Source organism: Callorhinus ursinus, unplaced genomic scaffold, assembly GCF_003265705.2.
Source record: "Callorhinus ursinus isolate GAN/ISIS: 27379988/994484 unplaced genomic scaffold, GSC_fseal_2.0 scaffold58, whole genome shotgun sequence".
NCBI lineage: Eukaryota > Metazoa > Chordata > Mammalia > Carnivora > Otariidae > Callorhinus > Callorhinus ursinus.
In genome coordinates, this window is record NW_027397120.1 from 7,406,452 (window position 1) to 7,425,597 (window position 19,146).

Consider the following 19,146-nt stretch of genomic DNA (forward strand, 5'->3'; position numbering starts at 1 on the left):
AAGGCGCGGGTACCGTCTCCCGGATCCGGATTTGGGGAGCGCAAGTGCCCCCTGTGGCCGGCCCGCGCCTGACCCCGCGGGCCAGAGAAGGCAGAAGCAGCCGGCGCGCGGCCCAGGAGGAAGTTGGAGCCGCGGGGCCGGGAAGGGGGCAGGTCGGCGCCGCGGACCAGGCGGGGGCCCGATGGGGCCAGGGCCACCCCGGGGCGCTGCGCCCAGGCCGGCCTGGGCTCGCGTCCCCCCACGTGGCCGGCCGCCCGGGGCCCCACGTGGAAGGGGCGGAGGAAGAAGGGGAGCGAAGGGAGGGCACGACTGCCGGCCGCTGTAGCGGGACCCCCGCCCCCGCCGCCGAGGCCCCAGTGTTTCGCGAGGGCCTCCCGGGCGGGGCCGGGCCGGGGAGTGCCCGCCGCGCCCGGCCCCCTCGCCCGCCAGCCGCGCCTGTGTGCACTTTCGCGGAGCCACTAATCCCCCGAGAGAGCCGATTTGTAGTGAGGAGTATCTGTAGGGGGCGAGGCCGGCCCATGTGGGGTTGTGTCATTGGTTTGCAAAGAGAGACCCCGCCTTTACCCAAAAAAAAAAAAAAAAAAAAAAAAAAAGGAGCGAGGAGTGAGCGAGCGGCGACCCTCACCTCGCCTCCCGCCTCGCTCCTGCGCAGCCGGCGGGCACCGGGCGACGCGGCCGGCGCCGCTTCTTTCCCTTTCCCTTTCTCTCCGTTTTCCGCCTCCTTCCCGGGAGGAGAAAACAAATAAAGAAGAGCAAATAGCCGGGAGGCGCAAGGCATCCAGGACGCTCCCTCCCCCGATCCAAGTTGGAATTAGCATCCTCTTGGGGGTGAGCGCGGCGCGGGGCGAGCGCGGGCCGGGGACCCCCAACGCAGCCCCCTCCCGGCCTGCGGGCGCGGGGCTGGGACTGGGGTGGGGAGGATCGGGAGCCGGGTGGGCGGAGGAAGGGGGTGGGGTGGGTGGGGAAGTAGGAAGAGGCTCGGCGGCGAGGGGAGGAGGAGGAAGGGAAGGGGAGGGGTAGGGTGGGGAGGGGAGGGGAGGGGAGAGACAGGGAGGGGAGGGAAGGGCGGGAGGGGGAGGGGCGGGGAGCTGGAGAGATTAAGTTTTTGTGTGTGTGTCCCTGTGTGCGTGTGTCATTTTAAGGTGGCCCGGGAGCGGCCCAGAGAAGCCGGCGGCGGCCCGAGGAGCGAGGGACCGAGCCGGGAGCCATGCCGCGCTGAGGGGGGGCCGCACAGCCGCCGCCACCGCCACCGCCGCCGGGTGGGGTGGGAGGGGCGGGAGCCGCCGCCGCCGCCACCGCCTCCCGGGTGGGCGCCCTTCGCCGTGGACGCCGGCGGCCCGGGACGAGGTAAGAGGGGCCCCGGGGGAGGGCTGGGGCCGCTGCCGCCCCCGCCTCACCTGCGGCCGCGGGCTGGGGGCGCCGCGCCCGCGCCTCACTGCGCCACTCGCCGTGTGGGGGGGGGGAGGAGGGCGAAGGACACGGAGCCGGCATCCGAGGACATCTTTGGTCTGCGCCCCCGTGTCCCCGCTTGGCGCCCGGGGGTGGGAGCCGGCCTGGAGGTCCTTGCCTGCCGCCCCCCGCCGCCGATCGCGCCCGCCGGTTGCCGTTTGTGCCAGGATTTTTGTTGTTGTGATGAGAGTTGATGAATGCGAAGTAGGCGGTCACCTTCCTTCCCATCAGGATTGGCAAAAAAAAAAAAAAAAAGAAAAAAGAAATCCCGAGCGCGGCGGCGTCCGGAGGGCAGCGGCGGCGGCGGCGTCTCGGCGACGGTTTCCTAGGCGCCCCCGGCTCCTGCTCCCCGAGGCCGGTGGGTGCGCGCGCGGGGGCCGCCCGCGACCCAGGCCGAGCGCGCGGCGCGCCGCGGGGACAATACGGCCGGATCCCCCGGGACCGGGAGTCCGAGCGCGCGGGGCCTTAGGCTTGCGGGGCGGGGGTGGGGGGAGAGCGGGGGTCCGCGGGGAAACCGGGGCGCGCGCGGCTCAGGGCCCCCAGGGGAGCGGCCCCTGCTGGCCGGGGATCCCGCGCGGCGCCCCGAGAGCGCAAGTGAAAGAAGGGAAAGGAGGCGAAGTGGAACCCTTTTGTTTTGCCGGCCCCGCATTGTTGGCTCCTCCGGGCAGCCCGGGCCACATCTGCCGCCGCCGCCACCACTGCCGCGCCGGGCTGGGCCCGCCAAAGTCGCAGCGGGGCGGGGGCCCGGGGCTGGCCGGGCGGCGGGCGCGGGCGGGGGCCCAGCGGGCCGGGCATTTCCTCTGCCCGTCCGCGCTCCCGCGGGCACCACTTCCTCCTCGCCCGCCGCCGCCGCCGCGAACCCGGTCTGCCCGCCTCCCCCTCCCGGACTGCACTTTTCGGGTGGGGCGAACCAAAAAGAAAAAGTTTCGCAGGAGGGGCTGGCGAGGGCGCGCCCCGGGCGGCGGGGACCCGGCGCGGCGTAGCGACAGCCGGGCCGCCGCGGTCGCCTCTTCCTCCCCGTCCTCTGCGGCGCAGGACTGACCCGCGAGGCCGAGGGGAAGCGCCTTTCTTTCTCTCCCTCCCGCTTTGCCCAGCGCTCCGGGGCAAGTTGGGCAGAGGCGCGCGGGAGCCGGGGCGCGCCGGGGCCTTTCTCCGGCGGGAGGCCCCGCGGCGTAGCTGCTTGCCCGCAGCCCACGCAGCGTCCTGGTGCTCGGAGGCCGCGGGCCCGGGAGCTCGGCGCGGTCACCGCCGGCCGCGGCGAGACACACACGCGCACACACACCCTCCGGTGGCTCGCTCTTGGCCGCGGCGGATGGTCACGGACCCTGAGTGTGCGTGTGCGCGCGAGTGTGTGGGGTGGCCCCCCCCCCACCTCCCGACCCCGAGTACTTTTTCCGGAGGCAGCCCCAAGCAGCAGTTGGCTCCAGGGGTCCCCATGTTTAGTATTTTACAGGAGAAAGGAGGAATTTTTCGTAGAAAACCCCGCTCGCTCTGCGTCCTTGCGGTGGCCTACGTCGTCATGCCGGACTCACTTGCCTTATCCAGGGTAAACAGATCTTTCTGGATTTTTTTCCCACCTTTTTTCTCCAAAGATTGGAGATCAGGTTAAGTTCTTAGAGAGTCAGATATGAGTGGCTTGAAGGGTAGACAAGAGAATTGTATTCTATAAATATGCATTGGGAATTTAAAATGCTAAGTGCCTTATTTGCAATTCTGTTGGATATTCTAGAGACTGGTATATTTTTATCTGACATGGATAATTTGGAGGGGACGTATATTTTGGTTAGTTTACAAAGTGATTCTGCCTCCCGACTTTGGCGAAATATATTAAACTCCTACTACTTTTTCAAAGAAGATTCTCTACTAGGTGCTTGGGTTCAAAGACAGTTTTAAAATTACCTCGTGTTCAGTACCTAAGACTGCTTTTCTGCCTCTAGGCAGTAGAACTTCACAGTAGAACTAGTTAGTTTTTTTGTACTTAGGAGAATTCCAGTGTTTTGAAAAAAATTTTTAAATAAATCCTTTACATTTTGAAGTAATGCACTTTAAAGGATCTTGTTTTTATAATCATTTGATTTCAAAGAGTACTTCTTACAGCAATTATAAAGTGATATTCAAAATGCTAATTAAACAGTTTAAGTCAGCAGCTTTAATATTGAAACAATTTCTTTTTTTTTAAGTAACAGGGACTATATCTTAGAGTTGAAACACTAAAAATCCTTTTGTCTGCCATCAGATCTCTGAACCTCAGTGACACTCTCCTGTAAAAAAAAAAAAACAAAAAACAAAACAAAACAAAAAAACCCTGGTGCCCTTTTTATTGCCCCCCAAAGAAAAGTTAATGAGATGGTAGGTTTCAAGCAAAAAAGCAGACCCTCCTTCTTGCAAAATATGCTTACAGTTGCCATTGAAGTTGTATGTTAGTCGTGAATGCACTTGCCTTTAATGAAGCCAGTTTAATCGTTCACACTTGATCAAGTATAACAGGACCAAACAAAGGAAATAAGCCAGCATATTTCTGTAGAGCGTTGAGGGGTTTAGTGTAAGTGTTGATGTCAGGTCACCCCCTCCCCCCACTTTGCCCCCAGTACAAGGGAGTGAGGGTTGAAGGCAAAGGGAATTTATGGCACTGATTGGTTTTTCTGTGCCCCAGGGGTTGGGGACCCCAGTTTGTCCCTGTAGAAAGCAGTTATTAGAGGGAATTTTAAAATCTTGGCTTTAGAACTCGTTTTGAACCTGACAAGGTGCTTTTTGGTTTAATCCTTTTTCCTGTTTGGGAAGATGAGGCTAGGGGGGTAGGAATGTTGTCTCCCTCATTTCTAACTGTACCTCAGTAAGGCTGAGTGGAGGGTGGTGTGGCTCTGCAGTTTGAGCTCCAAGCCCTGTGTTATTTATGACTTCACTTGGGATCTTTTGAAACTGGCCCTTGAAAGGGTGTTCTCCTGGGGGAGGGGCAGGGTGAATTACCTTTTCTTAACTGTGATTTTTCTAAAAAACTTCTTTGTCCCTAAAATGTATTTCTTTGCTCGGCACAAGTTGCATCTTATTCTGGGACTTAGTCATCAACTCAAAGAAGAAATATTTGCAAAGTGTGTCTTCTTAAGGTTAAGAAAGTAAAAAAGTTTGGCTACTTAAAAACAAATACTAGTAGCATTGTAAAAATACACCAGTGACATACTTTGTGAGATATTTTGGCCTTTTAAGACTCAGGGCACACCTGTTCCTGTCCCTGCAGGGTCGAGTTTGCTTTCCTTGGCATTGTTCATCTGGTCGTGTACACAAGATGAAACAGGAAAACTTGGCTATCTGTATAATCATTAACTAGCCAATCAGTTATCCTTTCAGGGAATAATCGATAGGTTTACTCTTGATTTTTAAACCCCCCCCCCCCAAAGAAATTGCATCTCTAAGTCTGGGAAGTGTTTTAAAGAGAGATGATGAAACACAGCCACACCAACAAACAAACAAAACTACAGAGTCAGCCCGCATCTCTTGCAGCATTCGGAGTAGCTAGCTACAAGGTCAGGAAATGATGAGTGTATAAAATCAGAACTGAACAAGCAGTGCCCGGGGTTTGAAAAGGATATTATTGGGAACTGTTTAAAATACTAAAGCAGAGGGAGCTCAGGATGGCTCACACCACTTGAAATCCTTGAGATTCTCGCGGATTAAAAACAAAAAAGGGCCCGCATCTCAGGCACACCCCTCCTTTGAGATCTAGCACCAGATTGCCATTTACCAAAAGTCCTTTTCCTTCGTGAATCACTTTTGAATGCAGTTACACCCTCTGCATTTAACGCTTTCCCTAAATGGAACAAATTTAAAGGGGAATGGCCATCTCTGTTGTCATTTTTTTTACCACTGTCATTTCAATATAGAAGGGCTGTCATCATAATGTATGTGAGTGCAGCCCGGGTCCCTCTGTGAATAATCTTTCTATCAGTGACAAGCGGCAGGCTAAGTGTCCTGTGTCCCTGATACAGGCCGCAGACATAGAGTCCTAAAGTACATGATCAGGAGAGGAAATTTATCTGTGGGGCAGGGCACAACTCAGGTAATATTTCCAATGTATGGCTGATAGTTCCATCACAGAGGCTGGAACACAGTTTTGTAGTAATTAAAAAAATGGGAGTGCAGTTTGCCCAACCCTTTGAAGAGAAGTACTTGGACTTAGCAGAAGTGACTCGGTATAGTGAAATATCGGGGTGCCTTTTCCTCCAAGATCTTCCCGTGAATCGCTAGCTCAGGAATGCTCGCGTGGACTACTGAAAAACTTTGAGTAGGCACATGAAAATGCTGGAATGGATACACTCTGAGGCCACACTGCCTGGGTAGATATCAGTTTTCTCCCTTACAGCTGGTGAGCATGTCCTAATTCACACTGCTGCAGTTAAAGTTACAGCACACTGGGAAAGGAGGGAAAAAGCAAGTCTTCTCCCCACGGACGAGCTCGAGAAGTTAATTTTTTCTTCAAGTCTGTGTTTGATGGAACATGTATCGAAGATGTATGAAAGGTTTTTTTTTTTTGTTTTTTTTTTTAAAGCCCTATCTCTGGATTTGGAAAATTATACTTAATCATTGCTAAAAACTTCAGAACCATTTTCAAGGTGTTCAGTGTTTCTTTTGATCATGATTTAATGGATGGTATCCAGAAGTCATGAATGTGACTCAAATGATCCTCACAAATTAATGTTGGGGCAGGATCTGCAGTTTGCTTTTTAGCTCTCATTATTGATGTTTAAAGCCTAAATTTATGGCTGCACTTGGGCATTCAGGACTTCCCTGCTGAAAAGAAGGACTTTGCACATTGTGCAAAAAAAAAAGGGGGGGACTCACAAATGAATACAGAATGTACAATAGGGAGAGAGCCTGGCCATTGTTTGTGTGGAATGTTGACAATGGGAGCCAAGGGGCAGTTTGGCCTTCATTCTTCCAACTGCTCGAGAACACAGAAACTTCAGGAGCTGTGGACCGATGGGAACCAGAGGCACATTTATCTGCCTTTGCCTGGCATGGCAATGTGGGCCACTGGTCTACTCCCTTTCCAGAGTTTTCTTAGAAGGTGGTCCCTTTTGGACTGCCAGGGACCTTTGTGGGCTCTTCTCTGTAATCTGCTTTTTGGAGTAAAGATTCTAAAAGTAGAGAGAAGGGTTCTTCAAAGAAAAGTATAAAAAGCAGACTCCCCCCTGCCCCTCAAAACAATTTTAAGAAATCCTATCAACCCTTACCAGAAATTGAGGCATTTCAAGTCGCAAGAAGCTGTTGTGTTTATTTTTATTACTCCTCATGTTGAAGTAGTTTTTAAGCTGTTTGTAGTGTTAGGGAAAGTAGAGCTGAAGTAAGTATTTGTTGGCTTTTCATGTTTGGTTGGACAGCTGCTGCCATTTTTGAAAACAGTCCTCTGTATGCATCTTTCTCCCCATTCACAGAGCCCTCCTGCTTCCGTGTGGGAACTGAGGTTCCAGAGCGGAGCCGACTCTGTAGTTCCAAGTGACGGGCATTACTGTGTCCTTTCTCTTTTGCCGCTCTACCCTAAGTGGAATCAGTATAGACATTGACTACTGTTGGGGGCTGATGCCTGTTCTGATGTTACCGAGGTACCCTTGGTTTAGAACTTGAGGGCCAGTTGACCATTCCATCTGTATCAAGCCTATCCCTCCTTGAGTGAGTGTTTCAGAGATGATCTGATTTAACTGGCCAAAAGTTTGGCTTAATGTTCACAAAATTTCTGATAAAATGGTTGGGTTCTTATTCATGGGGCAAGTGATGCCTTTGATTTTATGGGGAATTGTAACTTCTAGATAATAGTAGAGACTTCATTTTTCCCAGTGGTATTTAGAGGATGTTAATCCCAAATAGCTGTCGTTGTCTGAACTTGGTGGGCTGGTCTTTGGTGGTTGTTTTCTGGGAGTCCAAAAAAGTCTGGGGGGTAGGGAATGGTGGTGAAGGGGGGGAGGGCAGTGCTTTTCATCCATTTGGTTCTTAAAATCTTTCCCACTTATAAAATGCAAAAAAAAATATGCACCTTCTTTTGTGTTATTGCTCTGACTCCCTTCAAAAGCAATCTATTGATCAGCAGAAATGTGCTTTTTGCATTAAAATAAGCCCTTAATTACGACTTGCAAGACACTGTTACTGGCTTGAAGACTGATTGGAAATAGTGGCAATATTTCTGTCTCATTCCAGCCTACATAGTGGCAGGGACTGGAAGGGCCTTTTTAAAAGATGTGTAACTTAGGTGGCGAGCGGGTCTTTTCTGCAGCATCGGGGCTAGCCAAGGGATTGTAAACTCACTGCTGTGCTCCAGCCAGGCCTGAAATCTGGCCTCTAGCAATCTGTCCAAGCCCAGGACAAACAAAAACTTCATTATGGAGTCAAGGAGTCCCAGGAAGTTCTTTAGAAGGAACTGTAGACCAAGACCGCAGAGGTCAACTCCTCTGGCCTAATGGGATTTTTTCCCCTCCAGTATGGCAACCTAAAAAGCCTACCTAATGTTGAGGCCTAGCAGAGAGCCAGTAGCTGGGTGTAAATGGCCCAATCAACCTGGAAGTGCTCATAGTGTTCCTGCCCTAGGTGTATGGGAGGGGGATAAGAGGAACTGCAGGTGAAATTCTTTTGCTGTAGGGGGTGTGAGGCTGGGAAAGGGTTTGTGCACCTTTCCTGCTGAATGAGCTCTGTCTGGGACTTTATTCTTTTGCTGATGGATGTCTTTAGTGCGGTAGGCCTAGAAGCGCAAACAAAGTCACAGTATATCATCTGCGTGTTCAGGCCCAGGTGGGCTAGGGAGGGGGTGGGGGCCACATGGCTCTTTTGGATGGTGGAGAGCCCGCAGTAAGTTGCCTGCAGTAAGCTCCCAGGCCCAGCCAGCAGTGAGCAGGGGGAGGGCTCTCAAGAGCTCTTGTCCCTGTCCGGGAATGGCTGAGGGGACTGGGAATGTTCTGCTTGGAGGGGAACAGCCTCACTTGGTCACATGGGCTTGCTTTGCTGGGAGGGATGAGTCCTGGTGATGCCAGGGAAGCTTTGCTGGGAGGGACGGAGTCTTGGTGACACCAGGGAAGCTTTGCTGGAGAAGCTGCTGGGCCAGATGGTTGCATGGCCTCCTAGCACCGGCTGAGCTTGGCGGACTGCTGTGTGAGGTGTGGTTAGGTGGGACAAAGCTTTCCAAACCCCGGAGACCACCAGGGCAGCCTTCACTTGGGGACACTTGCCTAATGAACTGGGTGGGGTTGGGGAGAAACGCTGCATTTTCTTTCCAGTGGCGGTGACAAATACTTTTCAAGTTTTTTTCTGTCTCTTCTCCAGACTTCGAACTGTGGTCTGGCCGATTGCTCCCATCTGCCCTTCAGGGACGGGATGGAGCAGGAGGCCCAGCGTGGATGCCAAGTGGGAATGATATTTCTCCCCAGGAGTACTGAAGAGATGTACCTTATTCCTTTTTCTCAGCGATTTCTGGTTATGGGCTAGAAGTCACTCCAGGAGGGCAATGAATAAAGAGTATATTTTTCTGTACGGATATCAGTATGCACATATAAGTGCCTACACGTAAAATCTCAGAATGTTTTTGATCTTAAAACCATTTCGCAGTTATTAATCCTCGCGAAGCTCCTGCGGGCTAGGTAAACAGAACAATTGCTATTTTGCCCGCCGCAGAAATAGTGAATCACCTCCCCCAACTCCTAAAAAGGCTGGTGTCCGCCTCTGGTTTCCGCAGCGCGCTGGGGGTGTGGGGGCCCCGGGAACCCCCACGTTCCGCCCAGACGGACCACAGGGCGACTTCCGGTCTCCTGCTTGACTCTGTGATGCCGGGAGGGCAAAGTTGGGCCTGGGGGAAGCCTGGCCGCCGCACCTGGCCGCGCTCTACCTGGAGGGGGCGGGGTCTGGCCGCGTTTCCCCGCGCGCGCCCGGACGGTCGGGGTGCTCCGCCCTGCTGGAAGGACCGGCCTGCCGGCGTCTGCGGTTCCCCGGGTGCCCACGCCCCCTGACCTCGGCGGCCCGCGGACCTGCCGGCTCCCGCCCTCCCCTCCGGGCCCGCGCACCTGGGGCTCCGCCCCCCGCAGGCCCGCGTACCTGGCGGCCCCGCCCCTCCCCCTCTGGGGCTCGCGTACCTGTGCCCCCCCACCCCCCACCCCCGCTTGACACCGCCGGAAGCGCCCCTCCTCTGGCGCTGGCCCTTTCACTTGTAAATAGCAGCCGTTTCTCGCCGTGGGGAAGTCCTCTAGAGGTGATAGAAATGGCCCCTGCCCCCCTGTGCCCACTTCCTCCTTCCTCCCACAGGCCATTGTGCGGGGTCTGACCCCGGGCGGCGGGGGTCCGGCCGGACGCGGCCCACACCCGCAGGGACCTCCGCGCTTCTCCGGGTCCCGGGGCGGGACGGGGAAGGAGCCGCGAGACGACGCAGGACCCCAGGTGGGTCCCGAACCCGCGCCCGAGGCCCGGGGCTGAACCAGGTACCTGGCTGGACCGTGCCTGAGCCACCCCCCCCCCCCCCGACCGCAGGGCCCCCGAACCCCCCCCCCCCCCTCCCGCCCCCCCCCCCCCCCCCCGCCAAGGGGACAGGGAGGTCCGTTGATCCGCGATGGCGGCGGAGACGCTGAAACGGTGAACGGCCGCATCCTCATGACTTGGCCCGCTTGGCATCCGGTCTCCTGGGCGGTGTTGGGGCCGCGCTCCTCTTGCAACCTTCCAGTCTGGGTGTCTTACTGGCGCTAGCGGGAGCGCGGCGCTAGTTGCTGCGGGGAGCTGCGAGGGCTACCCAGGCCTTCCGCAGACCCCACGTCCAGGACAAGTGACCTTACTCCTCTTGTCACAGTGCGGCTCCTGATGGGCCAGTGAGTGTAGAGCCAGGACGGTCTAGGGCTTTTCCACTTTGCACCCCTTTTGTCCTTGCTGGAAGAACTTCTGTGTGTTTGATTCTTCCTGTTCTGGCCGACTTAATTTGAAACTCAAATCTACCCCAGGCCCTTTTTAAGTAGTACTCTTATTTTTGTTAAGGTAACAATATAGCTATGGTTTATTGAGCATTTGCTTAGTGTCTTTGTCACTCCCACACTTGGTGTATGTTGCATTTGATCTTCACAGTAAGGTGGGGTGATGTCAGGTGCCGGAGGCACTTGGGTGACTTGCCTGTAACCCCTTGCCCCAAGTGGCAGAGCTGGGACTCAGATCAGGCTGTTGGCAGTGGGGTTCTGGCAGGATTCCTTGGCAGAGGAGGAACTCCTCCTGTGTTGGGAGCCTGTCCTGTCACCCTGAGAGCAGAGGGGAAGTGAGAATTCCAGGTCTACCCCAAATCTGGCACGTTCTCCCCAGGATTCAGATGGGCTTCTCAGAAACAATCCTCTTTCTCAGGCCCGGGTTGACTTCCACATCACATGGGGTTATGAGAAGTCTGGCTTGTTTTAATTTCCGCCTTTGATTAGTGATCTTTTGTTAGGATCTCACAATCTAATGCCAGGGAGGAATTTCTAGATAGTTTCCTGGACAAGGCCTGTTTTAAATTCCCTACACTTTTTGGATTAATGAACAGCATGGCTCCCGATCAGAAGCCTCGGGCAGGCTTCGCAGTCAGGGGCCCCCTTGGATGCATGGGGAGAGTTCTGCCCCTCTGGATCACGGACTCACTGTCCAGGCAGAGAGTAGACATCCCGAAGGACCTCAGTAGCCAGGCACCGTGCTGTTTCTCCAGCCGTGCTCCTTCATTTACCCTCGGATCCTCTCCCTGGTAGAAGTGATGGTGTTTTACCGGTGAAGAAACCGAGGGTCAGGAAGGTTAAGCAGCCAGGGGAGCCAGAAGTCTAGTTAGTCCCCAGTCCATCCTGAGCTGGTTTCTCTGTAATTGATTGAGACTTTGGGCTTTTGGTTGGGACTTGGGGATGGCTTTGCCATGATAGCCAAATTAGACCCCTTCTGTGCTCTCTATCTCATTTTCTCCCTTGCTTCCATCTGGGTGTCTGATGCAACCACCCTACCCCCTCCCAACACACACACACACACACACACACACACTCTCTCTCTCTCTCTCTCTCTCTCTCTCTCTCTCTCTCTCTCTGTGGCTAGCTTTCACAGTGCTTAGGCTCTCTTGGTGGTAACATTGGATTTGGTGGCCAGGTATCATTTTGTCAGACTCAGATTTCCAAATTTGTGGTCTAGGGTAGTGATCTCAGATTTTTTCAAAACCAGCCCCCCCCCTTCTTCCTGGGGTGTGCCCCTTTCTTGGGGAGGGGCTGGAGGTGGTGGGTGGGATGCTCCCTTCCCTCACTCTGGCTGCTGTACACTTTCCAACAGGACTCATGATGCACCTCTTACAATGGGAGTTGCTTCCTGGGTTCAACGTGGGGGCATCTGGGAGAAGAGACTGGGAAGATGGGGAGGATTTCATCTGATTGGAATAGTCTGTTTGCACCATTCCTGTAAAAACCGGCCAGAAACTTGATTCTGCTGGGTAAACCTCCTTTGGGTGGCTGCCCTGCGTTTGTGTTGGCCTTAGCAAGGAATTTGAAATCATACTCCTGAACAAAAGGAGCAGCCTTCTTTTCAAAGAGTCTATCAGAGAATTGAAAGGGAATGGCACAAAGTTGGGTGTGTCCTGAAATCCGGAGAGGAGCCTGCCTGGGTGATTAACTCACCTAAAAGGCACCCAGAGCAGGTGACGAGAGAGCTCTCACTGACCTTGGCTTCCTTTAGGGTAAGGTCCCCCAAGGTGGAGATTTTCCTGAAAAACAGGCTTTCCTCTACTGACAAGATTTCCTTCCTGCCCTGCCGTGCTCCTGACCCTTTCGGGAACACGTGTGTGCTTGGGCGATGCCCAACATAGCTGCTCTGGCTCCAAGGCCCCCCGGGGGGTCTCGCTCAATCATTGCGTTCTGCCTGGTCTGCAGGGCCGAGGGGAAAGGCCAGGAGGGGCGGTGTCTCTTGATCAGCTGGTCACTGTAGCCCCGATGTGCTGGCTCAGCTCTAGTTTAGGTAATGATTGTATTCTTTCTATTTTAAGTCCCCCGTGCAGTTTTCAAACAGGTCTCCATTCTGCTTCACTCCCCACAGAAGAGGGGCTGTGGTGGGGCTCAGTCAGCCGCCTCGGTGGGACAGGAGAAGGGAGAAGCTGCTTCGGGCTGCACTGCCTGGAGCGTGGATGGGGCACTGGGGTTTCAGGCTTCTCTGCATAGGCGACGCTCTGATGTCCCTTGTAGCTTTGTCAGCTTTTGCTGGCTGGCCCCACCATGCAGGTTCTTGATGGGAGCCAGGGGTCGTGGGTGGCCTCAGAACCGGCCTTCAGATCTGTGGTGTAGAAGGTGTGTGTCTCTGCCCTGTTCCACGTTTCAGGGTTCCCTGGCTCTGCAGAAAGGCCCCCTGAGCTTGGCATCCAAGTCCCTCCAGCAGGACACAGGGGCCATCTGATTAGTGCCCCACATGCCCATGTTGGTGCCGTGGTTAGTACACCAGGTTTCCTAAGACCCGATTTTTCTCCACCTTGGCCTCTGTGCGGAGTTCAGTTTATTCTCCTGCTCTTCCAAGATGCTTGTTGCTTTTCACTCAGGGCTGAGAATTTTTTTTTTTTTTTTTAAACACACATCCTTTCTTCTCATTTCTCAACTAAGCCTGGGATTAAGAATGTGGCTTCAGCTGACAAAAGCCAGGAGATTTCAGAATTAAAGTTGGAATTCTATCCATAATGATGTCTTCCTGAGTATTTAAGGAGGACTTTGAACCGTGGGTAATTTTTTTTCCTTCCTAAACTGGCCAGATGTGCTCCGAGTCGTGGGCAAAGGAAGCAGCTCCACGTGATTTGAGTTTTCTTTGTGATAATTGTGAGCTTGCCTTATTTGAGTCCCCTGTGTCCCAGGGGCACAAAGGGAAGAGGCTTGTGACTGGCTGCTGTTTGGGTTGTGTTCTTACTGTGTGTGTCACACGGGCATGAGAGCTTCGAAGCTGCCTTCCTCCCCCCGCCCCCCCACCTCAGCAAAACCACTTGAAACGCGCTTTGCAAGTATAACTCTAGTTCTTTAAAACGTTTCTGCACAAGAGGGATTAAAAAGTTGGGTTTTGTTGTGTTTTGCCGTGATTCCTTCCATCATCTGGGGCAGCGGCCCAGCAGGCTGGGCAGGCTGGAGCAACCGAGGGAGGACTGGTGGGAGTTGGGTCTGGGTTCTCCTGTTAGTGGGGGAGGGGGCGGGGCCAGTGCAGGGACCACTTTTTGGCCTTGCCTGTAGCAGGGAGTTTTACAACCTGGTGATCACTCGGCGTGGCAGGCTCCAGGGTCAGACCCAGAAGCTTTCCCCTGAGCCATCCCAGCAGCCCACTTGGGAGCCCAGGGTTACCAGTGTTCTCTGCCTGTTCACACTTCCCGGGAGGGAGAGGAGAGGTCCCACAGAAAGGTCGTTGAATGTCATCCTTCCCAGACTGATGCTGGGCCCAAGGAGAGCCACCCCATCCTCAAGACCTTAGGAGAGGCAACAAGATAAACACGGACTGATCAGATGGGACGGACGGTTTGAGAAAGTGTGTGGCAAAGGAGGCAGGGAAAGCTGCTTGACTGCATTCGGGATTTACTGAGGCCTTGGAGAGGACTTACCGTTTCTGAATCTAAAATGAGGATCAGAATTATAAACTGCTTGGAACAGGCCTGACACACCATAGGTATTTGTTAAATTTTTAAAAATACAAAATATAGACAAATAAATCATCCACTTCTGCCTCGAGGTGCTGTGTACCTGTTGGAGCAGGTTTCCTTGTGTGTCCTTCACACCGTCGGGGTGGAGATCAGAGAATCCTGACCTCAGCAGTGGAAAGGGGTTCCCCTTGGGTGTTGGGGGACAGGAGAGAAGGCTCCCTGGGCTTTGAGATGGGGCTTGCTAGTCACAGATGGTGGGCTGTGTCCTAGGGGAATGGCCGCCCAATGGATGGGAGGTTTTATCCTTTGCACACGAAGGATGGGTGAATTTTATGGAGCCTGGTGAAGTGCTAGGTGAAATGGGTGTGTAGTTGAATAGTGTTTGAGGGTGGGATATCCAAATCCTGGTGCTGTTAAAAAAAAGTACAGGGATATAAGGGTGGTGGCTGGTTAGGTTAGGGAGCAACCCATCTTCTCGAGGATTCCTGGGGCCAAAGTGATGACCCAAAAACCATTCAGGTTGTTTTTAGACTGGAATGCTACTCTGTATTAGGTCACTCTGAGAAATGCCCAGTAAAATATTTACTTTCTCTTTAAGAGCTACTTTCCCTTACCAGAGAAGGAAGAAAGAGTAGCGTTGGGTGCTGCCTCCCTCTGCCTGAGTACGGCCCACATGGGGGCTTGGGCCACCCCCTGCTGCAGCTGCCCTGGACAGGTGGGGTCCACTGGAGAGCCAGCCCTGTGTTGAATTCAGCACCACCGAGTGCCCCGCACCTTCTCTCCAGAGCTGATAAAGCACAGTGCAGGTGGGCCTGACTGGCCACATTCCTAGCGGAATTTGTGTAGGAGAAGGCACTAGTCAGCCCCCTTCCCTGTCAGCATTTGCCTTCACATGCTCCCGTCCGATCTCCAGGTCCCGAGCGGGCAGTAGGAGGGTTGGTGCCTGTCCCAGAGAATGGCTTGTTGGGGTCGCCTTCCTGGCACGTGGTGGGCACTTGGTCCATAGCAGCTCTGGTGACTGGCCCAGGTCCAGCTGGGTGACCAGCTTGCTGCATGTGTTCCTGCCCCCTGGCCCTGGAAATAGGATGGTACTTGCTCATCTCCTCCCAGGGCAGTCATCCACTCATGGGGACTGACTGGGTGCCCACTAGGGCCCGGTGCTGTGTGGGTGTGCACATGACCGCCCGGGGGCAGGGCTCCTGCTCTGCATTTCGTGTTGGGCTCCAGGTTCAAGTAGTAGGATCTCGAGAGCATGAAGTGGTGAGGCACAGCCTGGGGGGACTGTGTTCTGGGAAGATGTCCTACCGGGGTCCGTGGAAGGGACAGTTTGTTGCCTTCAGGGTGGGCTCGTCATTTCATGGACCAGCAGTTTCTTTGGGCTCAATTCATGCCATTAAAAAAAAAAAAAAAAATCTCCCTTGGAAAGCAAGATGGTCCTTGAAAATGCCCTTGGGAGGCAGCCGGTGCTGGAATGTGAGGACATCTCAGGGGTCAGGGACCAAAATGTCATACTTCCACATTTGCAAATCCTAGGGAGTGGTGTTCAGTAACTAAAGGCTAATGCACGTGGGAAGGGCTCAGACATTAGCTGTGGTTTGATCATCATCATCATCATCATCATTGGTGGTGGTGGTGGTGGTCTAAGAGGAGTGGGAACCATGGGTAGTACCAGAAGCTGTGGTGGGTGGTAAAGTAAGTGCGACTTAAGTTCCCTTCTGCCTCTGCCTTTTTCAAGCGATGAGCTGCGTGCCTTGCTACATCCCTGTAAAACATCAAACTGGAATTAGAGGCCTTCCGGGATCACGGAGAGGTCCTTTGTGCCCTGCTGGGTCAGCACAAGTTGCCAGCACCCCTCAGCCCACCCCCACCCTAGGCCCTGCTCCGGCCTGCCCCATGAGCAGAGCCCATGGATTCCGTGCGTGCGTTTAGCGGTAAGAAGCTGGCTGTGGGCTTGGTGGTTTTCACATGAGTGATTCATGCAGCCCCGAGGGAGGGCTTGTGCCCAGGTGGTTTGAGAGGGTGGCCTCTGGAGCAGGGCTTCTCTGGGGTACCCCCTGGCCAGGAGTCAGTCTCCTGGAGCTCCACCCAACATATCTTTGGAAGAAGCTCCAGGTAGGGCCAGAACAGCTATATTTTTAGCAAACTCCTCCTGGTGGTTCTTAATGCAGCCAGCCCAGAACCTGCCAACTGCACACAGATTATCTTTCTTCAACAACAAACCACTCCCCAGCACACATACATACACTTGAGTCTAGTGAACATTTGGCACGACAAATGATTGAAAGATTTTATATGTCTTGAATAACCCCGTCCCCCTCAAAATCTGAATGAATAGATTTGGAAATGGGAAATATGGATTGCTGCCCGACCTAGTCTCATTTTTGGGTTTTTTTTGGGGGGGGGTTTAAGAGGGATTCTTCACCCCCTAGAATAGCACCAGGCTTTCCTAGGGACAGGAGGGAAATTCTGCATGTACCCGTTAACATTGGAGCTGGTTCCATACTCAGATGCACTTGACATGGAACTCTCTCTCTTCTGACTGGCCAGCAGTGTCCACCAAGGGGGGCTGGGCTGAGTGTCACAGCCTGCTGGCAAGGGGAGAAGTTGGTTTTATAAATTACATTTTAGTACAATATGAGTCACTTCAGGGAAGCACACTTTGGAAATCTGGGTACACAAGTCAAGGATGGGTGCAGCAGCGGGGTCAGTGACTTGCACGCTGGCCGGTGTGAGCATGAACGAGATCAGCACCAGGCACATCTGCCTCATTTTGCAAGTGAACAAGTCAACCTCCAGGAGTTCTTGTGAGCCGATGGTATTATTTCCCTGTGTTGCCAAACACAGATTTGGGGACAACACCTTCTGTTTTAGAATTGTAAGCAAACACATTTTGTGGCAGATTCTTTTTATCTTAATCAGTGGATTTATTAATTAGTAGGCTTCACTGAGGCTGATAGCTTATGTTTCTATATAGATGACAACTTACCTTTCTTCTGTTTGTAGAAACGCTTTGTCATCCAGGAGCTTGTTTTGTTTTTTAGTAACAACCCTTAATGAGACAGTGAGGAGGTGTGGTTACCTCCCACTTGTGGAATCCGCTGAGGGGTCTCACAAGCCATGTGGATGGGCTCACAGTTTATAAATGATGGAGCTGGTTCTGACCTGCCTCTTCTCTACCAATACCAAGCTGTCTGAAGAGTGGCTTTGTATTCAGATAAACCAATTGTTTTTTTTTTTAAAGATTGTATTTATTTGAGAGAGAGAGCGTGCACTGCGCACATGCACACCTGCACCTGAGCGGGAGGAGGGGCAGAGGGAGAGGAACGGGCAGAGGGAGAGGAACAGGCAGACTCCCCACTGAGCTCGGAGACCCGATCCCGGGACCCTGAGCTCATGACCGGAGCCGAAGGCAGATGCTTAACTGACTAAACCATCCAGGTGCCCCTCAGCTAACCCAATTCTAAGGATGAGGGTGTGTGTACAAATTTGAAGGCAGGGCGGGGGTGTGGGGAAGTCCACCCAGTTTGAAGAATCTGGAGCCTTTGGTGTGAGTTCCAGGTGCTAGGGTCAAGGTGAGCTTGAAGGGGGGGCATGCATGGTGTCCTCAGATGAGTGATCTAAGGGGCTTCTAACTCCTTGATCTGAGGTTGTTAACTGTGGTCTTGAGCTTTTTGGCCCTTTCTGGTTTGGGTAACTGCTTTCTGGGGGAAGTTTGGGATACCTTTTGAATTACACACAGAGACATTTACTGTGAGAGAAATTCCAACCATTACCTTAACCATTACCTGGCCAAGTGGCACAGGGATAGATGCCCGGGGCCACAATTCTGTTTAAATACGAGAAGTAGAAGCTTTTGGGTCCTAGCAGTTTCTTTGGGGGCTGCTTTTGGACTTGGGTTAGCAAAGAAATGACTTTATGATTTATGGTGTTTATGAAGACTAGCGTACCTATCTGTTCTCATATAGACAACTTAATAGAGATTAAATACAGAATAAAGCAGAATGCATGAACGAAGATATTCCCATAAGCAATATTGTAGTGTTAGGCAGTGTAATTATGTTTTGTACACTTCCCAATTAAGCAGTTATGCATTACTGGAAAAACCACCTTTAAGAGATTTAGGAAAGCTTTATAATTTTGTAGATCAAATAAAAATAGATGTATCATATTTTATGCATAGGGTTTAAAATTTTTACGTTCTATGATAAAGTAACTCAATTTGGATTGATTTGTGGAAATTTATGCAGTGACACCGAGATGAATTTGCTTTTCTGAAAATGGCCTGTTGAACAAAAATCCACTTCTTGAGCAAATAGAGTTCCTACTGTGCGCCAGCCTCCAGGTGAGAGCAAGGAGGGTTTATCCTGAAGTTCAGCAATGTACTGGTGACCTTGCAAGAGCTGGAATGGGCACGAGGGGCTTCTCCAGGGCATGGGTGGGCGGTAGGTCATCCCCAGGCTGAGGGGTCAGGGATGCTGAGCTGCTGGAGGAATTGAAAGACATCCGTGGTGCTCTCCTATGACTGAGGATGTGCTGTGTAGAGCTTAAGAACATAACTTCCAGATGTGCATTTCGGGTCCCAGGACACCTGCCCCCCTGGTGAAGTCCTAGGGACGTGACCCCACTTCCTTATGCCTGAGTGTCTTCACTGTGGGGTGGTGGGTGCTCAGGGAAGAGGGTGAAGTGACTTCATGTATGGCCAGCCCTTGACATGCGCCTTGAGGAAGATCTCCAATGTGGGCATTACTATTATTATTATAGTAGTAGTTAACGTTGGAGTAGAGAGAATGAAGTGTGGGAGTGGGAAGGACTCTAGGTCTGAAGAGGCAAAGAGAGGGCCCAGAGGGTTGCGGGGTGGCCCTGAGTTCAGATCACCACGGCCAGACATGGCTTTTTTTTTTTTTTTTTTTTTAGATTTTATTTATTTGCGCGCGCGAGAGAGAACAGAGGGAGAGGGAGAAGCAGACTCCCCGCTGAGCAGGGAGCCCGATGCGGGGCTCAATCCCAGAACCCTGGGATCATGACCTGAGCTGAAGGCAGATGCTTAACCAACTGAGCCACCCAGGCGCCCCAAGACATGGCATTTTAGAGCG

The 19,146-nt window shown here is 53.1% G+C and overlaps 1 protein-coding gene across 5 annotated transcripts in view; it reads left to right on the forward strand.

The window, feature by feature from the left end:
* Window positions 1-589: 589 nt before the first annotated feature.
* The window catches only part of CTBP2 (C-terminal binding protein 2), a 156,253-nt gene continuing 137,696 nt past the window's right edge, over window positions 590-19,146 (forward strand). For 2 of the 5 annotated variants that reach the window (XM_025880090.2, XM_073884715.1), the window contains exons 1-2: window positions 590-828; window positions 1,143-1,347. The gene's annotated coding sequence lies outside the window, so the exon portion shown is untranslated. Of the gene's footprint in view, window positions 829-1,092; window positions 1,348-1,720; window positions 1,808-19,146 lie in introns of those variants that run through there. The other 3 variants (XM_073884714.1, XM_025880091.2, XM_073884713.1) reach the window with 3 other exon arrangements.